Raw genomic sequence first — 8820 nt, forward strand, 5'->3', positions numbered from 1 at the left:
ATAAAATATAAAAAACTGATGAAAAATCAAACCATTTTGTAGAAAAGCATGTATCACTTTTTGGGAGAAGTGGAAAATAAAGGACACCAAATAACTCTTCACCTTTTTATGTTGAAAGTCCACATATAAACAATAAACAATAAAGTTCTCCTCAGACAAGTTTTCCTCCCTAAGATTCTTAAAGACAACCCCCCCCCCCCCCCCCATCACACACACTGCCTGTCCAAAAAGCGGTGCACACACTCAAAGTGCTTCACAAAACGCTAGGAAAATATTCTGAAAAATTCTTCGGGGCAATTACATCAAGTCCAGAAAGGAAGCAGAGATCGTTGCTATTTATTTGGTGTTTGCTTTGATGTCTTAAAAAAAAAAATTCTGGGCTGGAGAGATGGCTCACTGGGTGAGCTCTTGCTGTGTGGCTGTGATGACCAGAGTTCGGATCCCCAGAACCCACATAAATGCTGTGGCCATGGCAGCCTGCCCATAATCCCAGCACTCAGAGGCAGAGATGGAGGATCACAGAGCAAGCTGGCTAGCCAGATCAGCCAAATCGGTGAGCTCTTGGAATATGGTGGAGAAGTTAGGGAGATTCCCAACGTCAATTTCCAGTCGTCACATGTGTGTACACACATAAAAGAGAGGAAATAAAGTCAAGAGCATCCTAAATTGTGAAGCAAGAAAGCGGCAATTCCTCAGTCATTACTGATTTATGTGCCAATAATGTAGAGTTTATCATCTGATATAAGAAATGCTCACACGTATATAATTGTCCTACTTAAGCCTAACGGTACAAAACCATTCACTTTCCCACGCTTAGCATTAGTGATGGCTTCTTGGGGAATTACTCTGGATATCTGTCTTTGTAACTTCATATAGTATTGTGAAAATCTATGTTTAATGCCTGGAAAATAAAGGTGAACTGTTTGGGGATATTTCTTTCTTGTTAGTGCTCCAATGAGCCATCGCGTACTTAACAAGTTGATGCTAAGAAGTGTTCAGTAATTTATAAATTGTTGGGAAAAGCATCTAAAAGACACTATATTTGGTTTCCAAATGTATGGCCTCAAAGTAAGAAAAATCAATGAAAAATCAAATTGCTTTATATTAAATGTATATCACTTTTTGGGGAGGCCATCAGTAATTTTTTTACCTTAGCTTCATCTCCCCAAGACATTGAAGTCAATAAGAAAAACTGCAACTCTGTATAAACTAAACAAAACAAACTAACAAACAAAAACAGTGATGCCATCTTGACCAAGAGTCTCAGGCCAGCACCACCAAGAATAAGACATGACATCATGTCCTAGACAGGACAGGCCGAGAAGGCCCTAATACTGGTCCTGGAGAATTACTGTCCCAAATGCATAATTTTGTCACAGCGAACTAAAGGAAGTGATAATATTATACAAAACCTACTAGTCCACTTCCCAAATACGAAGTTTCCAAAAGTAGTGAGAGGCAGGACTCAATAGGTTGAATCTCTCTGTATGTTATACACATATATGCATATATGTAATGATAATTGTAGAAGAAGTGGTCATGAGTGAGGGGAGAGGTGATGGAAATACACATAAAATACTCTTGTATGAATTCTTAGGAAACAAAAGAACAATAAAGTAAAATATTTGAATTAACAACACAGAGTGATTTTTAGCTCTTTATGGAGCAGTATGACTGTCACTGTACGTGACTTTAGACATTTTCATTGTTCCAGAAGGAGCCTATACATGTGGCTGCCCCCTCAGTCACCCCATCCCAGAAGGAGCCTATACATGTGGCTGCCCCCCTCAGTCACCCCATTCCAGAAGGAGCCTATACATGTGGCTGCCCCCTCAGTCACCCCATTCCAGAAGGAGCCTATACATGTGGCTGCCCCCCCTCAGTCACCCCATTCCAGAAGGAGCCTATACATGTGGCTGCCCCCCTCAGTCACCCCATTCCAGAAGGAGCCTATACATGTGGCTGCCCCCTCAGTCACCCCATTCCAGAAGGAGCCTATACATGTGGCTGCCCCCTCAGTCACCCCATTCCAGAAGGAGCCTATACATGTGGCTGCCCCCTCAGTCACCCCATTCCAGAAGGAGCCTATACATGTGGCTGCCCCCCTCAGTCACCCCATTCCAGAAGAAGCCTATACATGTGGCTGCCCCCTCAGTCACCCCATTCCAGAAGGAGCCTATACATGTGGCTGCCCCCCTCAGTCACCCCATTCCAGAAGAAGCCTATACATGTGGCTGCCCCCTCAGTCACCCCATTCCAGAAGGAGCCTATACATGTGGCTGCCCCCCTCAGTCACCCCATTCCAGAAGGAGCCTATACATGTGGCTGCCCCCTCAGTCACCCCATTCCAGAAGGAGCCTATACATGTGGCTGCCCCCCTCAGTCACCCCATTCCAGAAGGAGCCTATACATGTGGCTGCCCCCCTCAGTCACCCCATTCCAGAAGGAGCCTATACATGTGGCTGCCCCCCTCAGTCACCCCATTCCAGAAGGAGCCTATACATGTGGCTGCCCCCTCGGTCACCCCATTCCCCCAGTGCCAGCTGATCACTGCCATGGAGTTGTCTCTGGACAGCCCTTGGATCTTCCGGGACTGCTTTCATTCATAGCGATTACTTTTTTGTCATTTGCTCTTATAGAAACTAGCCTCTGTGATTATAAATAGTATAATTACACTTCTGCCTCAAAGTGTACTAGCTCTAAATTATGTGTACTGATTCACCAGTTTGGAAATGACATTAATACCGATTAAAATTCTTCTTCTCTAACACCTCTCTCCCCCGCTTCCGATTAAGTAGTCTTACTGTGCTTTTTAAATCTGTTACTGGGTTCTTGGACAACTTTACCTTACACGTGTGACTATTTTCCCCCTTTCAGATTGGAGGACACAGAGGCCTTTCATCTAGGAAGCTCCGAAGCTTGCTCTTTAGAGCCGGTAGTGTCTGTGTTATGGTTCAGAACAGCCTTCTGTGAATGGGTTAAAGGAGGATTCTAGAAACCAATGTCCAGCACACATGGCTATCTTACTTGGTTCATGTAAATGTCGACGGCAGAACCAGGTGAGAGAGCCTAATCGTATTTTCCCCTACATGGCTTCTGCCCTACAGTCCAGTGCCAGCCGAAAGCGATGCCCTCATTCACTGACAAACAGATCACTTTATACAAGCCTCTGCTGCCTCTGCTCCCTCTGCCACGGCCTCCTCTTCCTTCTCATCCATGTCCTCAGCAGGGTCTTACTGTGCAGCCCAGCCCCTTTTCTCTGTAATCCCCTTGGCTCAGGCTCCTGAGTGCTCAGATTATGGGTGTGTTCCTTCCTTTTCATAACTGCATGTGTTCTTCTTATAGAATAAATACATGCTTTCACCTAATTCTGAAGGTTGTCCAGCCATTCTTTTGTATGGGCCATGGGGGTACATGCAGACGCCACAGAGATCTCCAACAATACTAGTCAGCCCTAATCTCTCAACTCCCGGAGAGCTCAGTGCTAAAGATTTACTATCACATGAGTCGTGAGGTTGACAAGGCAGCGTCATTTGGGGATGTGTGGGTAAGGTTTTAGCTTCCATGCCCCACAGCTAACACCCTAGCCCTTTCAGGCCCCTGGATGACAGGCCTGGCTTTTGTCAGTCCCTGTGCATAACACCCTTCTGTGCCACAGCGAAGAGCCTTTGCCTATGAAATGGCAAACACATTTTTTTTCTAGAAAATTATGTAATTATGTTTCTGTTTTTGTCTTTTTAGTTCTGTTGACTGAATCAGGACCTCACCCATGGCAGGTGAGCCCTTCACTGGTGAGCTATCTCAATCTCAGCCATGGCAGGTGAGCCCTTCACTGGTGAGCTATCTCAGTCTCAGCCATGGCAGGTGAACTCTCTACCAGTGAGCTATCTCAGTCTCAGCCACGGCAGGTGAACACTCTACCAGTGAGCTATCTCAGTCTCAGCCACAGCAGGTGAACTCTCTACCAGTGAGCTATCTCAGTCTCAGCCATGGCAGGTGAGCCCTTCACTGGTGAGCTATCTCAGTCTCAGCCATGGCAGGTGAGCCCTTCACTGGTGAGCTATCTCAGTCTCAGCCATGGCAGGTGAACACTCTACCAGTGAGCTATCTCAGTCTCAGCCACGGCAGGTGAACACTCTACCAGTGAGCTATCTCAGTCTCAGCCATGGCAGGTGAGCCCTTCACTGGTGAGCTATCTCAGTCTCAGCCACGGCAGGTGAACACTCTACCAGTGAGCTATCTCAGTCTCAGCCACGGCAGGTGAACACTCTACCAGTGAGCTATCTCAGTCTCAGCCATGGCAGGTGAGCCCTTCACTGGTGAGCTATCTCAGTCTCACCCATGGCAGGTGAGCCCTTCACTGGTGAGCTATCTCAGTCTCAGCCACGGCAGGTGAGCCCTTCACTGGTGAGCTATCTCAGTCTCAGCCATGGCAGGTGAGCCCTTCACTGGTGAGCTATCTCAGTCTCAGCCATGGCAGGTGAACTCTCTACCAGTGAGCTATCTCAGTCTCAGCCACGGCAGGTGAACACTCTACCAGTGAGCTATCTCAGTCTCAGCCATGGCAGGTGAGCCCTTCACTGGTGAGCTATCTCAGTCTCAGCCACGGCAGGTGAGCCCTTCACTGGTGAGCTATCTCAGTCCATCTTTATCTTTACTTAATTTTTACATTGAAGGCCCACACTGTTGGGTCTAGCTGAAACCTTGAAGAATGATCTTAGCTTGTTTTGTTGTTTTGTTTTGTGAGATAGGGTCTCACTATGTAGCTCTGGATGTCTAGGAACTTACTATGTATACCAGGCTGGTTTCTACTTCTCTCAGGCACCTGGTCTGGTCTCAGAGACTTCTTTGCTGCTTGACTTGTCTGAGAGGGACGCTCAGCTTTTATTGCTTACTCTGGCAGTGAGGGGGCCCAGTGGGTCTGCTCAGCTTCAGGGACTTCCTGGAGCTATTTTAATTGTTTGCCCTCTGGGTTGAGGAGCTTCCTGCGGCATGGAATGTTTCAACCTTGGAGGAAACTGTTACATAATAGCCAGGTCTTGGTCTTTTCATCAATTGTGGCAGGGGTGGGGATGCTAACCAGCAAACCTATTATGAGTAAAAATTTTTACATATTGGATTATTTTAGGGCTGCATGGTTTTCTATTTCCTTCATGTTTTATATTTTATAAAGAAAAATCTAGTACTCATATTAATCTCTACAAGTAGATATAACACTCCATTCTCCTCTGTCTCCTCATGTAACTGCCCAGATCACAGTCACCCACGTCATGCCTTCAGAAAGAAAACAGAGTGAATGGGACAAACCTCCAAGGGCTACCAGGCACTCACGGACTCAGGATGAAATTGTTTTCCTTAAGAGCAAATCTCCCTGGCAGGCAGGTAACAGGAGAGAACGGTGGGGCAGAAACAAGGCTGTAAATGAGTAATGCTGATAGCTGGCACTGTGTTGTTTCAAGGTTCACGGTACACTTGTCTCTCTAATGATCGTGTACGCCCACAGCCACAAAAATCACCCATAAGAACATTCATGATTCTGGGTTTTGTCAAAATACCACTTGGGCTTTCAGGGCTAGTTTAAAATTCTGAGTGTTTTCCCAATGCTCGACTTCTGTCTGCGAGGGAGCAGAGGGCAGGGGGCCTGAAAGGAAAGACAGCAGGGGTGGCTCATTTGTTTTTCTTCTTCATCACTTTCAGGCCGTCATCGACACAGGCAATTAACACGAGCCGGGATAAGCTAGGATTCTGTGCTTGGCTGCATTTCTCAGAACAGCTACCATCTCTCCTCATTAGAGAACGGTCTGGTTAGAAACCAAAGTGTGGCCTCTACTGGGTAACCCAGTCTTTCGTGATAGGGACCAGACCTGACCTTAACACAACTGACTCCATGATGGAAGTGTCATTCAGGCTGTAAGACCCTGCACATAGACAGCACCCCGTGCCAAGAATGAAAACAAAGACCTAACCCATCAAAGGTCTGTAATGTGCTTTTTAGCTTCTGTAGCTCTGCTTCTGGCGACCTGGTCTATTTAACTGAAGTATGTCAACCCAGAACATGGCTTTTGTGTTTAAGAGCTCAACCTGAGAAAGGCTGGATGCTGCACTGGGATCTGGAGCACCTAGTGAAGTTGGCAGTCAGCTAACAAAGACTTTTTATGGGCTTAAACCCATGCCCAAGCAGTTTTCTCTAATGAATACCCCACAACACACAGACCCATACTTGGTACCCAGTGTCCCACATATCATGGTCAACTGGGATTGCGTGCCATGAGTATTGCAAGTACTTTTCATTGATGGGGCATCACGGAACAGTGTGGGCATGCCTGTCTCCTCTACCCACAGACCTGTTCCAGTGTTTCCCCAGACTTCACTTACAAAATATGTACAAAAATAAAATTATTAAGAATTCCAAGATGGGGCCGGGCGATGGTGGCGCACGCCTTTAATCCCAGCACTCGGGAGGCAGAGGCAGGTGGATCTCTGTGAGTTCGAGACCAGCCTGGTCTACAGAGTTAGTTCCAGGACAGGCTCCAAAGCCACAGAGAAACCCTGTCTCAAAAAAAAAAAAAAAGAATTCCAAGATGGGGTACTGGAGAGATGGCTCAGCAGTTAAAAGCACTGACTACTCTTCTGGAGGACCTCGGTTCATTTCCCAGCACCTACATGGCAGCTCACAGCTGAGCATTTTTCAAGTTTCAGGAGATCTGGCACCCTCACACAGACACACACACTGTCAAAACACCACATAAAAATAAATAAATTTTTAAAAATTTCCAAGATGAGGACACCAGAGCCCTAGTGAAGTATAGGATCTTCTGAGTGTGTTGTATGGGTGATCACACAGCCACAGGCTCACTCAGATACCTCAGGTTTTAGTTACCTTTCAAAAAGTATTAAAAATGTCCCAAGGGTTAAAGATAGCTCCATTGGTAAAGCAACCTTGTGGGCATGAGGACCTGAATTCAATGTCAAAACCCAGGTAAAAATGCCAGGCGTGGTGGTGTGTATTTGTAATGTCTGTGCAGAGCACAGGAGGATGGCTGGAGCTCTTTGGCTGGTCAGTCTAGACCACTTGGTAAGCTCAAGGCCAGTGAGAGACCTGGTCTGAAAGGAAGGAGATGGTTGGTATTCCGGAGGATGACACCCAGGATTGTGTGCCCATGAATATACCCAGATATTTGCACACACATGAACACCCTACACACATAAACACCCTCTCATTAAGAAAGAATGCTCAATGGGTTCAGCATAGATATTAATCCCCTCCCAGTCCCATTCTTTGTTAGTAACACTCTTGGTGACAAGCTCTCTGTCCCAAGCTTTGGAGACAGACAATATTGATTGGAGTCTCAAGTTCAGTGTTTATTATGTGAAACTGGACAAATTTCTATTAGTTTCAGTTTTGTCCAATGTGAAAATTCAACTGAGGAGCCATTTACAGTGGTGGCAAGGATCGAGGGAATGAGGAACAAACATCTGTCCTAGGGGTCCCATGGAGGAGTGTTCAGAGTGATTGCAGTTTTTATTACTGAGAGCGTGAGTCATGCATTCAGGGAACAGTGTAAGCCAAAGGGCCCGAGATGAACACACAGCTGGGTCAGCTCATGAACTTGGATCAGTCACAGGAAGGATCAATCACGACCGCCCACTTGACTAGATTTAGTATCACTCAGGAGACACCTCTGCACCTGTCTCTGGAGGTGTTTTCAGAGAGGGTTGACTGAGGAAGAGAGAGAGGCTCACCTTGAATGTTGGGGGCACCATGTGATGACATGGCATCCTGGATACATAGAGAAGGGGAAAGAGAAAAGCATCACGGCAACACCAGCCTTTCTCGTTCTTCACTTCCTGTTCTGCCAAGCTGCGAGCAAACCTCCTCCAGCTGCCATGGACGGGATCCTGCCACAGCGTCCTCAGACCTGAGTAAAGATGGACCATTCCTCCTTAACTGCCCAGGCGTGTGGTCACAGGAATGAAAAAAGTATTGAATGGAGCCATATTCCTTTTCCATATCTGGGATCCCCAGCCTTAAGTGCAGTAACTTGCCTATTTCATACAGGGATTTCAGATGAGAGACTGTATATGAAAATACCTGTAACAAAATACAGATGTCAGGGGGAGAAATGAGGGTGAGTATGATCAAAATGCACCGTATGAAATTTTTGAAGAATAAAAATAATCTATATGAAATTTTTAACAAGTTAGAAAATCATCCTGTCCAATGAAAGCCAGACTGTCTTTGCTTCCTAATACAAAATACACTGAACCTATAAAAAAAATACAGGCATTCAAAACAGATATATCTGGGTGTGGTGGTGCATGCCTTTAATCCCAGCACTTGGGAGGCAGAGGCAGGTAGCTCTGTGAGTTTGAGGCCAGCCTGGTCTACAGAGAGAGTTCCAGGACAGGCTCTAAAGCTACATAGAGAAAGCCTATCTCAAAAAACAAAACAAAACAAACAAAAGCACGGGGTCACACCTTTACTGTTTATCCAACCTTACATCTCAAGAACCTTCCATGTCTTAAATGTGCTTCCACAATGAATACACTTCATTGTAGGTGGATAGCGCACTGGACAGATTTCTTCTTCTTTGGACCTTTAGGTTAGTTTCTGATTCAGGAATACTTAGCCCTAAGATAATTTTGGGTCCATAAATGTTTATGTCTTTCCAACGAGTTTTCTTGCATAAGTTCCTAGAAATTGGAATGGGCCAAAGGGTTCTTTTTTCACATTGCCAAACTGCCTTCCAGGGATGTTTACTCACCTTTAGAATGGTTGAAAGTAGGGAGGCAAAGGTACCAAACATGGAGAAATTCATA

Source organism: Microtus pennsylvanicus, chromosome 15 (genome assembly GCF_037038515.1).
Source record: "Microtus pennsylvanicus isolate mMicPen1 chromosome 15, mMicPen1.hap1, whole genome shotgun sequence".
Lineage (NCBI taxonomy): Eukaryota > Metazoa > Chordata > Mammalia > Rodentia > Cricetidae > Microtus > Microtus pennsylvanicus.